This window comes from Pinus tabuliformis, chromosome 6 (genome assembly GCF_031772625.1).
Source record: "Pinus tabuliformis cultivar Carrire ecotype Pingquan chromosome 6, CPIR1, whole genome shotgun sequence".
NCBI classification, from domain to species: domain Eukaryota; kingdom Viridiplantae; phylum Streptophyta; class Pinopsida; order Pinales; family Pinaceae; genus Pinus; species Pinus tabuliformis.
The window spans coordinates 1318584811-1318598437 of NC_142292.1; positions in this window are offsets into that span (position 1 = coordinate 1318584811).

Consider the following 13627-nt stretch of genomic DNA (forward strand, 5'->3'; position numbering starts at 1 on the left):
TACTTTTAAATTTGTTAAATAATGAGTCTCCATATTCTTTAGTCATTCATCGGTGGTCTTTCACTAAAATCACTCACATACTATTGGGAAAATAATAAGCAACTTATGCCTAACATAAAACTTTCTATAGTAATAATATATCTATTACGTTTAGCTGATAAAATCTCTTTTGTGTTTAATATATCTACTATTTTCAATAGAAAATTAGAATTTCTAGATGTTTGGTAGTTTACTTTAAGTTCATAGTTTCTAGATACTTATCTAATTTATGTGGATTTATCTTTCAATGTTTTCCTCCTGGACGAGAATCAACCATATGTTGACAAGTTTCCTCCCAAACTTGAGACATGCTTTCAGGCCAAAGTCTCCCCTTGAGCTGTAGCTCACATGATGACAGATGTCTATCCTGTCTCCACCAGACTTAGCTCATGAACTGTCTAACATATTAGCACGGAAACATCCCCTCTTTATTTTTGTTTATGTTCCCTCTTCTTAATTCATCTCAGATACCAATACCCTCTTGATTCCCCTCCTTGAGAGTTCATAATCAGGGAAGTAGTTAGTAACTGCCTATCCTAACTACTTGTCATGTGAGAGTTACAAGATTTGTTATCACACAACATTTGTTTCATGCATAACTTAATTAAATTTTAATGTATAAATTTAAATAATAATAATAATATCCAATTTTGTTTTCTTGTGGTAAATAAATATTTACATATTCTGGGAATATCACATTATTAATCTAAAAAAATGGTACAATTACATTATATAATTTTAATATTTAATATTTGTAAATTATATATATATATATATATATTAAAAAAAAAACCAATCAATTTTTTTAATTAAATGCTCATAACCAAAATTGATTTTATTTATCATTTAAATTAATAAAAATAATAATTTTTTAAAATATTGTAAAACACCAAACTGAGCATGTTTTGTTATTTACATGCGTCACATGTAAATTGTAAATTATACATGATGAAACATATAGTTTTGTTTTTTTTTCTTTTTCTATGTGGTTTATGGACTCCAATAGGAAGTGATCTATTATAGTGGATATGCCTGGTACAAAACTATATGTGTCATCCTGTATAATTTTTTTTTTCTTTTTTTCCTTTTTTCTATGTGGTTCATGGACCCAGGAGATTGGTGACCTCAACATCCATGAAATATTTGTACCAGGCATATCACCCTAAGAGATCACTTCCTATTGGCTCAACCACCAAGCCTGACCTAGAGGGTGTCTAGAGAATTGAGGTCACAAGGTGCTTTAATGATGGGGACTTGACCAATTGAGTTAATCAACATATAGTTATTAAGTAGCATTAATGATTTTTCAATTTAAGATATTATAATTAATTTATAGATTTGTTATAATGAGCTTAGATCCATCTTAACTCTTGATCTACCAAGCGTTGAGAGGGATCAAATATCATTTTACTCTATTTGGTAGATCCTGAGTTAAGATGGATCTAGGTTGGTTTAATTATTAATCATATTTAATTACAATTATAATTATAATTATTAATTTTACGTTTTTTATTTTGTTTTATTTTTAGTTTTAAATTTATGTAATTACAACTAGTCAAAATGTTAAACAAGATATTACATTACAACATCTCTACCATACTGGGTTGGAGAGCGCATCTCATTATTATTATGCATCTCACATTGCCAATATTTAAAATATTATAAAATTAACATTATTATTATTATTATTGCATGGAAACCCTCTAGATCTCACTTAAAAACTTAAACATAAACACGTAAACATGTAAACTTAAATGTAAACATAATGTTTAACATTTAACATTTTTAATCTAATGTTCGCCCTATTTAAAACCCAATCTAATTATTATTATATATAAACACAATATAAATTTAAAATATAAATAGGTTTAAGAACACTTAAAAAAGAGGTGTGGTAAATAAATAAAAATATAAATAAACTTTTTATATTATATAAAACCTCTTTTTATATTTACTCCATAAACCTCTTTATATTTACAAAAAATCAAAAAGGAAGTTTTATTTAGGTGAAGCCTATGGGCCGAATACCATGGGACAAATCATTATTAATACCGTGGGCCAAATACCATATTTATAAAAGATTTATGGTAAATAAATAAATATAAAAGAAGTTTAAAGAGGTATGGTAAATAAATAAAAATATATTAAATATTATTAGAAATCAACATCTAATTATATATGAAGCCCATGGGCCAAATACCATGGTAAATAAAAGAGATATGATAAATAAATAAAAATATAAATAAACCAAGGTATTGTAAAAGAATAATACCTCTTTTTATATTTACTCCATAAACCTCTTTATACTCACTAATACTCGAAAAAAAGGTTTTATTTAGGTGAAGCCTATGGGCAAAATTATTCTTAATACCATGCAAAAATAACATTATTAACCCTATTATTATTATTATTATTATTATTATTATTATTATTATTAAAATTAAAATTAAATCTAATATTCATATTAATATATTATGATATTAATATTATTAAATTTAATAACTTTGGATTAATACAATATTAAATTTGTTATATTATAATATATATTAATATATCATGATATATATTAACTCTAAAAATATATGGGAGGGAATAGCAAAGACATATAGTGATAGAGGTGGAGACATGGGAGGAGTGACAAGGGAGAGATGGAGATAAACTAAATGAGAGAGGATAGGAAGAATGAAGAGAGAGAGTGGGAGATGAGAGAGATAGGTAGATAAGGGTAAGAGAAGGATAGGGAGACACAAAGATGGAGGGGGTGGAGGGGGAGAAGGAGAGAGGGAGTGATATAGTGAGAGGATTGGAGGAAAGAGAGAGAGATGGGGGAAGAGAGAGGAAGGGAGGAGAGAAAGGGAGAGAGAGGACTTGTGAGAGAGGAGGAGAGAGGGAGGGATAAATATATGGAGTTGGAGGGGGGGAGAGGGAGGGAAGAAGAAAGACATAGAGAGTGAGAAGTGGAGAGAGAGACGGGGAGTGACAAGGGAGGGCTGGAGAGGGAGAGAGGGAGTGAGAAGGGAGAGCTGGAGAGAGAGAGAGAGAGTATGTTTAGGGGTGAGATAAATAGACAAAGAATGAGAGATAAAGAGAAGGGGGAGAGAAGGAGATAGAAGGAGAGGGGGAGGGATATAGTAACATAGTTGGAGAGAGAGAGAAAGTGAGTGATGGGGGGAGAGAGAGGATTGGAAGGAAAAGAGAGAGAGAGAGAGAGTGATGAGGGAAGAGAGAGGGAGGTAGGAGAGAAAGGGGGAGAGAGGAAGAATGAGAGATAAGACTTAAGAGAGAGGATGAGAGTGATGGGGGAAGAGGTAGGATTGGAGGTCAAAGAGAGAGAGAGAGAGATACAAAGAGAAAGATTTATGGGGGAAGAGAGAGGGAGGTAGGATAGAAAGGGAGAGAGAGGAAGTATGAGAGATCAAACTTGAGAGAGACGAGGAGAGAGGGAGGGAGAGAGGAGGAGAGAGGGAGGGATAGGGAGATGGAGTTGGAGGGGGAGAGAGGGAGGGAAGAAGAAATACATAGAGAGTGAGAAGTGAAGAGAGAGAGGGAGTGAAAAGGGAGAGACAAAGAGAGTGTGTGTATGTTTGGGGGTGAGATAAAGAGACAAAGGAGGAGAGATGGAGAGAATGGGGGAGAGAAAGAGAGATGAGAGAGGGAGGGATATAGTAATAGAGTTGGACAGTGGAGAGAGAGAGGAAGGAAGACATAGAGGATGTGAGAGTGTGGAGAGAGGGAGGGAAAGAGAGATGGATTTGGAGGGTGAGAGAGAGGGAGGTAAGAAGAAAGAAATAGAGAGAGAATGTTGGAGAGAGAGATAGGGAGTGATAAGGAAGATAGAGGAAAGAGGGATAGAGGAAAACAAGAGAGAAGAAATAATGTAAACTTTGAAATGGTGATTGTAAATTCAAAACATGAACTCTAGCCAAAAAAACCCGTAAAAACATCAAAACAGTGCTAAAAACTAAAAGTGTGTATACTGTAACGATGGTTTTTTTTTAGGCTCAATTTTGAACATGTTTTAAAAATGGCAGTGAAAACGAATTTTTCATGCAAAAATTGTGCAAAAAACACCTTGAAAATGAAAAGTGTTGATACTGGAATGATGGTTTTTTTTTTAGGGTCAATTTTCAACATTTTTAAAAAATGCCAGTAAAACCAAATTTTTATGTGCAAAAAATTAGTTGTTTTTTACGAAAAAACACATTAATGTTTTTGGTAGAATAACATTTTTCTTTCCTATGTATAAATTCAACATGTTTTAGTAATGCCAATAAAGATAAAATAATGGGATCTGAAACACATTAAAATTCTATTAGTTTTCATCCATGTTGTTAAACATATAATAACATCACACTAGAGATCGCTAAAATTCTAATTGTTTTCAACCATAACATTAAAGATACAAAAAATTTTGGAAAATTTTCAACCATAAAATTACAAAAATCATGACAATATGAACAAATTACATTACTAAATTAATCAAAATGTCATTAATTTTACATTGAATGAAACATAAATTATATCTCTACTTTATTGTTGCATTGTAGATATTCTAAACAATAAAAATCATCATATTTAAAACATATAATCAAACAACATAAAAATGACTCATAACTTATGATTTAATATGGAAATCAAAATTTTTATTTCAAGATTGATGCAAACATCAGTTATATAAATTGTCTTAGACAATTATTCAAAATCACTCATATTTTCTTACACACCATCAAAGTTCACATCTTCAAATGAATGACTAGATGCATATGAAGATGTTCCATATTCTTCTCTTTCATCAGATACTGCCCCATCTGAGTCCACATGCATACCCACCATTTCAGGTTTCAAAAATCTTCTAGATCTACCATTGGTTTCAGCAGACTCCCATCTCAACACTGTTCCTTCTGGTAAAAACCTTTTCAGACTCTCTATCGTCTTGAAGCGAAGAGTTCCTCTCTTAGTCAAATTGAATTCATAAACAAATATGTCAACATCCTCCAATTTTAAGAGGTCTATGCGGCGACGATTTATATTTGTACCCTTTCTTTTTCTCTTTCTGCCAATTTTGTTATCAGATATCATCTCTGGCTTATACACACCATTGAATGGGTGTGTATTTGTGGCATACCAATGTAATTCAACACCTGTAACATTTTCATTTTCTATAAAAACCTTTATAACCTTAGAAACCCAGAATGGTTAGCCATTGGGATCTCCATAGCTAGCACTGCGATCATGCAACCCTCCTTAATATCTTATATTGAACCCCTGTAAAGGTCTTCCATGGCTTCATGTTGTGCACGAGATCTTCTGGAACCATTATACATCTCTCTTTCCTCTGCCTGTGAAGAATGAATAATACCTTGAGTTTGTTGTTGTTCAACAATTTATCTTTCCTCATTTTCATTTGGCACATTTTGTGGCCAAATAAATGGATTTTTCAAAGGCATATCTTCATTTATTGTTATTGAAATGATATCACTTTGATTATTGAAAAATGACTCCCACAAAACTGTAACAGCAATGTCAAAGTACTCATATGCATATCTAATACATTTTTTATATTTTTCTAGACAATCAGAATAATTTATATCTCTATTCTGTCTGCATGCATTATGAACTTCACCAACTGATTGTAATAACAATATTTTTTATGCAAATATTGGATGATCTGGAATGGGCTTCAACAAATTCCAAACCTGATGACGATGCCCATTATATAATAATTGAATACTTCTTGCCCCATATTAGTGTTTTCCCATAAAAAAAAATTATACGAAATTGATGTTGGAAGCTAATGTCATTAAGTTGTTCAATGCATTTCTCCTCACCATGCGATTGCAGAATAAGCCTTTGCATGTCAACAGTTTCTTCCAACACATCAAAATTAGGCTCTAACATGTATGATTTCTAAATACATTCAATTAATAATGGCAAGCTCCCAACTTCCTTCCTCTTCAATGTCACTGAAAAATGGTTGAACATATGACCAATATGGTCATGAATGTGCCCAACAAGAAGGAAACCAACCTTTACCTTCTGAAAAAATTTCAATTCAACAAGCATATTTAGATATCCAAAAACAACCTGATTTTTGTTTTCATGGCAAGCGTTGTCCAATTGTAGATATAAAACTTCAGGAAGATTACCAGACCAATGAGAAAGCACATCATGAATTATGGTTATTGTCATATTTGCATTATTATGAATATTTGGAGCTGTGAAGTACACCCTTGGCAACATTTTCCCATTCAAGACCATACAATTGACCAAGTGATGCTGAATAAAATTTTCCTCCTATAATTTTTAGGTGTGTGAACAAAATATGGTAAAAGTGTTTTCTTCTGGTCCCTACCATCAATTATCACACCCAAATATTTATTCAGATTATCATAACACTTCTTTCGATGCTTGTACAACTTTTTCCTTTCACTTGTTTGTTTTTCACGATGCTCCTGAAGTTCTTTGACAATGGAATCTACACAACATAAAAGAAACATTAAGAAATATGTTTTCATAGTTGATGACGATACAATTTTAAAAGTCAAAGTTATGAATGCTTACCTCTTTCTAACCCTTCACATTTATCCCTTTTTGATTTAAGAGAAGCACATGTACTACAAATCCCTTGTCTTGTTACGAATACGAACATTGTTGAATTCTTTCTTCCATACCTTCATAAAATATTGATATCTAATAATCCGACCATGTCCCTCAGAACCTTCTGCATATTCTTTGTACAAGTCGTAGATTTCTCGTCTTGAAAAATTATCTGGAATATGTATTATCTCTCTATTTGGCATACACTCTCCATGCTTTGAAAAGAAATTTTCATCCATGACATTGCAGTATTTGATAATGGCCCAAACTGTCGTTTATGATGTACTTTTGAATAAAATGTGGGATCCTTTTCCAAATTTTCTTAGATTCTTGAGAGACGAAAATTGCCCATCGAATGAAACATTTTGAAAGCCTTTCTACAGATAAATAAAGACCCAATATGATAATCATACCCTGAAAATGTATATTGCATGCACCTAACAAAATATTAATGTTGCATGCTTTTATTCATTGACAAATATCTCTTCCTTTTCTCTAATGCAAATTTGAAATCCATATGTTTCGAGCTATCTTTTTGAAAACATTCACTTGAAATGAGAGCGTTGATAGAACTTCTTCTCATTAGATATTCTACTCTACCCCTTGTATAACTAGAACATCTTGGATTGATACGAAAAGGTCTGCTCCTACTCCTTGATACAATATTTCCTAGCAACATCTCCATCGTTAGATCATCATTTGTATAAGCATTTTCATCATCATTTTGAGGAATGTTGCCCTCACTATGATCAGTTGTGCTTTTGAAATACTGACTTGGAGGATATTCTTCATCTTCCCCTTCTTCAGTGCTACTATCATAGTCCTTAGAATTAGGAATAAATGGAAAATTTGACTCGATGTTTATTGGATATTCTTCCTCATGTGCATTGTTAGTGCTACTCTCATAGTCCATAGAATTAGGACTACGTCGAAAATGTGACTATTTACTTACTGAAAATTCTACATCATGTTCTTTGTCACTGCTACTCTCATAGTCCTTAGGATTAGGACTAAGTGCTTCATCCTGTCCTTCGTCACTACTGCTCTCATAGTCCTTAGGATTAGGACTAAGTGGAAACTACGACTCTTTATTTATTTGAAAATATTCATCATGGTCTTCATCACTGCCACTCTCATATTCCATAGGATTAGGAATAAGTGGACACCGTGACACTCTATTCATTTGAAAAAATTTCGCCAAAAGTTTTCCCTCCAAAAATTTCATTTTATGTATTTCTCTCCATTATCTTCTTCTACAATTTATTGAAAAATTTTAACTATTTTTTTTTATGAAATAAATATTTAAAATTAAAACTGTAAAGTAAATCTTTTACCTAAATTAATTTATTATTTAAAATATATAATATTTACTAAACAATTGAATGTTTTTTTAAATTTTTATTATACCTTCTAAAACAAATTAATCCCACATTCACCGTGTTGTAAAACAGTTCCGTAATGTTTGCTTTATCATGGTTTCCTATATCGCCATAACAAAATTAACATGTTAAATAATATAAAAACAAATTAATCCCACATTAACCGTATGGTAAAACAATTCCATAGTTTCCCCTATATAATAAATTTCATTATCACTATTCCTCACATCACATCAAAGTTTTCCGAAGTTCGTGAAAGGACTTGGAGCGAATTTGTGGAGTAGCTACATTGTTATCAACAACATATTCAACAGAGGATTATTGCATTTGAGAGGTCAGTTAATTTTTCTGTTGTGCAAATTTTAAAATTAAATAACCTTAATAAAATTTAAATTTTTTTTTAGTAGTTAAAAAATTTTGTGGGGCAATTTTACCCACTACATTCTTTGTGGGTGTGGTGGGCTCGATAATGCTCTCGGCGTCCCAAAGGGACCACGAGTGAGGGGAGGGGGGCTAGCTTCCCAGCACCTTGCCCCACCCTTGTTGCCCAACAGCCCGAGGTGCGGCGGGGGGGGCTGGTGGCCAGCCCACCGCCCCACTCCGGTGGCCCAACATCTCGTCGCCCTGGCCAACCATTAGGCTGCCGAGGTGGGGGGGGGGGGGGTGTTGGGCAGCTAGCCTCCGCCTGGGTGGGGCGGAGGGGATGGCACCGCCAAGGTTGGGTGGGGTGGGGTGCTAGGCAGCTAGCCTCCGCCTGAGTGGGGCGGAGTGGATGGCACCGCCAAGGTTGGGTGGGGTGGGGTGGCATGGGGGGTTGGATCAAGTGGGGCTGGAATGGGGAGGGAGGGGCAGTTGTTGGGCCGCCAGGGTGGGGTAGGGGGGCTAAGCCCGACTGTCGGCCGACTTCTGGGGTGGGGTGACAGGGTGCTGTATTTTTAAATTTATTATTTTGTTTTTTTTAATTATTATGTTTCACAAAATTAATTATCATTTATCGTTATGTTTGTTAATTTAAGTTGTAATGTTTTTTGTAATTTACTGATTTATATGTGTTTTTTTCAGGAAAATGACATCGAACAAGATTTCTATGAATATTTCTGGACCAAATACTGTTAAAGGTGGATCTTCAAAAAAAACTGTTGAACGAACCAAACCTGAGTTGATAGCTACAAATATTTCAAGTGCCTCAAATGATAAGAAGATGATTTCAAACTGGAAGAAATCAAAAGAAGTGAAACTTCCAGCAAATGTCTGGTATGTGAAAGAAAGAGAAAGCCAAGATGTGCAGATATATCTATATGATTATATACCTAACAATACTAGAATTTATGAGGTGATGGAAAGGTTAGAGACATGTGTTTGGTACCGGACAGTGAAGTTGTTTACATCCTTACAAAACCGCCCAAGTCACATGAAAGGATTAAATACCAATTATCATATTCATTGTATGACACAAGAGAGGTATCTACAAAGTTGGGTAAACAAATCGTAAATGAGATGAAACAAAATATCGTAAGTATTGTTATTTATATTTGTGTTTTGCGTTCTTGTAACTATCTCATTATATTTTTATAACTTTGTTTTATTGACATATGATATTTTGTTTGGCAGAATTTTGTTAAAAGTTGTTCAATTATGTTGGGAGGCATTCATTTCATAGAGCATGATATTATGAAAGTTGTCAGCAGTTTCTACTCAGTGTCAGAAGAAGATATGGTAAACAAGCAAAATGTAGTAATTCATAATGCTACAAAACTACATCCAAGGGATCAGGAAAAAATTCTTATAGTGGATAAATCTAGAAAAAGTAGACAGGTTACTTTTAAAGATGAGGAAATTGAAACTGACACTAAAGAATATGTTGTCGTTACTAAGGATGACATTGGAATTGATGTTAAAAAGGAAAAGAGCCATAAAAGACCAAAAGTAACAATGCCCAAGAATAAATATGTTCTAATTAATGATGAGAATGTTATGAGCAAGAAAAGTAAAGTTGAACATTCTGAAGTAATCATTACCAATAGTTAAGGTCCTAGTGAAACTTCAAGATAAAGCAAAGAAATCATCACACCAAGAGCTGATTCAGAGGATGGTATTATTAAAACAAAACAAAATACGATTCGACAGAACTTAACAAAGAGAAACTTAATTAAGGGTGGTCGTACATTTTAGCTTAATGTAAATATCAGGGCAAGTGAAGGACAATGTAAATATCAAATGAAAAAGTCACACCACCTGCATGTTCACAACTTGAAGACATTAATGAGGTACAATCCATATGCTCATGTGGTTAATTATGTGCTTCTTGTTGATCCAGATCAAGTTCCCACAAAGAAGCATTTGATAAGTCAAAATGTTTTAAATACAATTATTATGTGCTTGGGGGGGACCATTCTGTAGAAGCTCAAAGACAATTCATGGAGGAATATCCCAATAACCCACGTTTTGAAACAATGAAATGTATCATTTATGCTAGTTTATCAAATACAGAAGCAAAGTTAGTGGCATGGGATCATAATTCAGATATTGAATATAGGATGTCTATGACTTTCATCCAAAGGGTTAGATTTGTTCATAGTGAATTTGAAGAAAAATGTGGGGGGGATAAGCTAAATGTTACTGTAGATTTCCGAAAGGAATGTTTTATGGAAATAGGCTATCAAATTGAGGAGAAAATCAATTCAAAAGGTAGCAGAGTAAATACTGATTTATTCAGAGGTATTGATAACATTTTCCAGTTTCCATTTAGAACTGGAGAGATATGGGAATTGATTAATGAGATTTTTAGCACGTGGGAGAACATTAGCATTGAAAACCAAAAGGTGAAAAGGTCTAAACCATTGATATGTAGTAATAGTAAATGAGGTCCTGAAATGAAGTAGCTTCCAGAATATATGACTATCACACCTTACAAAGCATTGCAAAGAGTGAAGGATGAAAAACTTGTCAAAGAAATATTATCTTGTGTGAGGTTGGGGGAATTATCATTGAAGGAAATGTCTGTGGAATTTCAAATGTAAGTTTGTTGAATTATTTTTACTTATTTCTAGATTATAATTTTCTTTTAAATATAACATATTGTTCTTGTTACTATTTGTTATACATATCATTATATAAACTTTTTTTACTTTATCTATGCAGTTACAAAGTTTACCTGAAAATACAAGAACAAATGGTTAAATTGTTAAATGAAGATAGTTGGGATGATGTTGTACACAACTATCTAGATTCAAGTTCTACATCAACATTAAAAAATATATATCTTGCATTTAAAAAGGTATGTTGATTTATACATTCACTTTTATTCATCTATATACTATTTTTGTTTTATAACTTACACATATATTTGTTTATTTTTTTAAAGATGAGGAAGGATGCAAATGGAGTACCAGATAGTTTCAGAACCTTTATTGAAAAAATTAAGATCAAAAGACTGAAGAAGCAACGTCTTAAGAATGTTGAACTTTATCCAACTCTTACTCATTTCATTTCGAATGGGCTTGACAATATTCAATATCAAGTAATACAAGGCGACTATGAAGACATTGTTAAACTCATACCTGAAAGGGATTATGCCCTAGTTATTGCAGATATTCCCCATGGTTTCAATATTCCAAACATTGACTATGATAGTGACCCTTGTACTTATCAAGATCTTAGTAAAATGGTTGCGGGATTTCTAGAAGTCACATCATCACCATTATGGAGATTTGTGACATTTCATTTAGACACACAATTGGAAATGTTATTGTCAAGCTTCAAGGGGAAAACAAACTCAAGGATGCAGCTTACATGGTAAGACGTTGAAAATCTATATTTGATTAATGTTAAAAAAATCATTTATGTACAAGGTAATTGAACTTTTACTATTTCATGTTACAAGCAAAAGACAAATCTTCTTAACCGTGAAGATCAACCATTTATAAATGATTATGAGTTCATCCATATTGATAGTTGGGCAAAGATGATAGCAATATGTCTATTATTTTTAATCAAGTAGATGGAAAGAGTCATAGCCAAGTATTGGCTTATGATGTTGTTGTGAGAAAACTAACATGTGAAGACAAAGAAGCAAAAGGAGAGATAGTTAACATTTATCAAAAACCATAGTTATTGATTAACTATCTTATAGACATATGTTCAAATGAAGGAGATTGGGTTCTGGATTCATTTTCTGGATCAAGTAAGTTTTATTATATGAAATTGCATTTCAATATCCTATTTCTTAATTTATATGTCATTTTACTAATTTACTTCATTATTTCTTTTGTGCTCGATAATTAGGTACAACAGTAGCATGTTGCCTTCAAAAAGGAAGAAATTGCATTGCCATTGAAAAAGATCCAATATAGTGCAATTTTATTCAGCAAAGAATTAATTATTTTCAATTTCTTCCAGATGCAATGCAAGAAATTGGTTTGAATAAAGGGGACTTTAGTGAATCACGTGTGGCAAAAAAAACAAAGGAACCCCAACCATCATTACATGGAATGATTGGAAAGACATACATTGGGAGATTTGCAGACATCAAAGATCCATTAGAAGAAGAAAATGAGCAAAATGAAGCAAAAAATATTGTGAAAGAAGACAATGATGAAACTATAGAGGATGAAGAGTTTGGATTACATGATATTGTTGATTAAATTTAAGTTATGCTCGGAAATCAAGCTGATTTTTTGTAACTATTAATTAGTTATACATGTAATGTTTTGACTTTGGCATTTTATGATAAGAATAAGCATTCAATTAATGTTGTTATGTGTTCAATAATTATATTATGTGATTTTCCCATTAATTTTTATGTTAATCATTTTTTTTAAACAATGATTATTATTATTATTTTGACATGAAATTCATTAAAAGAAAAAAACTATTATTTAACCATTTTTAGTTAAAATTTTCCTATAAAATTTGTGATTTTGACATGTCATTTCTAGTAAAATAATTACAAAAAATTATCAAAGTGTGTAATTTTTTAGTTATATTTATTTTGAAAATGGTTGTTTTTATGTCAATTGTTAAAAATTATTGTTTTTAGAGACAATTATTTCATGTGCATTGAAAAATTAATTAACGATGTATAAATATGTAGAATATCGAAACTTCAAAATATCGATCTTCTTCTTTAAATATGCAAAACAATAAAAACCTCACTCAAAAAAAATAAAAAATAAAAAATTAAATAAAAACAAGAAAATATGAAGAAGAAGACCACTTCAAAAATTGTTAAATTTAGAATATAATTATTTACATTTCATACATTAGAACATTTAAACTCAAAAAATAGGTCTTTTAAAAAAAAAGCCTAATGTAGAATCACCACTTTTTTAAATCAGCATGCAAATCACTAACATTCTAAAACGTAATGTACATAAAAAAAATTAAAGTGCCAAAAACTATGCTCTAAAAAAATATGTGTGTTCTGCATCGCCCCTTTTCAAAATCGGGTCACTTTTTTGCTATCTCTACGAAACGGGTAACAGTATCAGTTCCTGTTTCAAAGCTTACATTGTTAAGAGAGATATAAGCATGGAAGAGGGAGAGGAGAGGAAGAGAGAGAGAGGGATAGGAGGAGGGAGGGATAGATAGATATATTGGAGAAATAGAGTGTA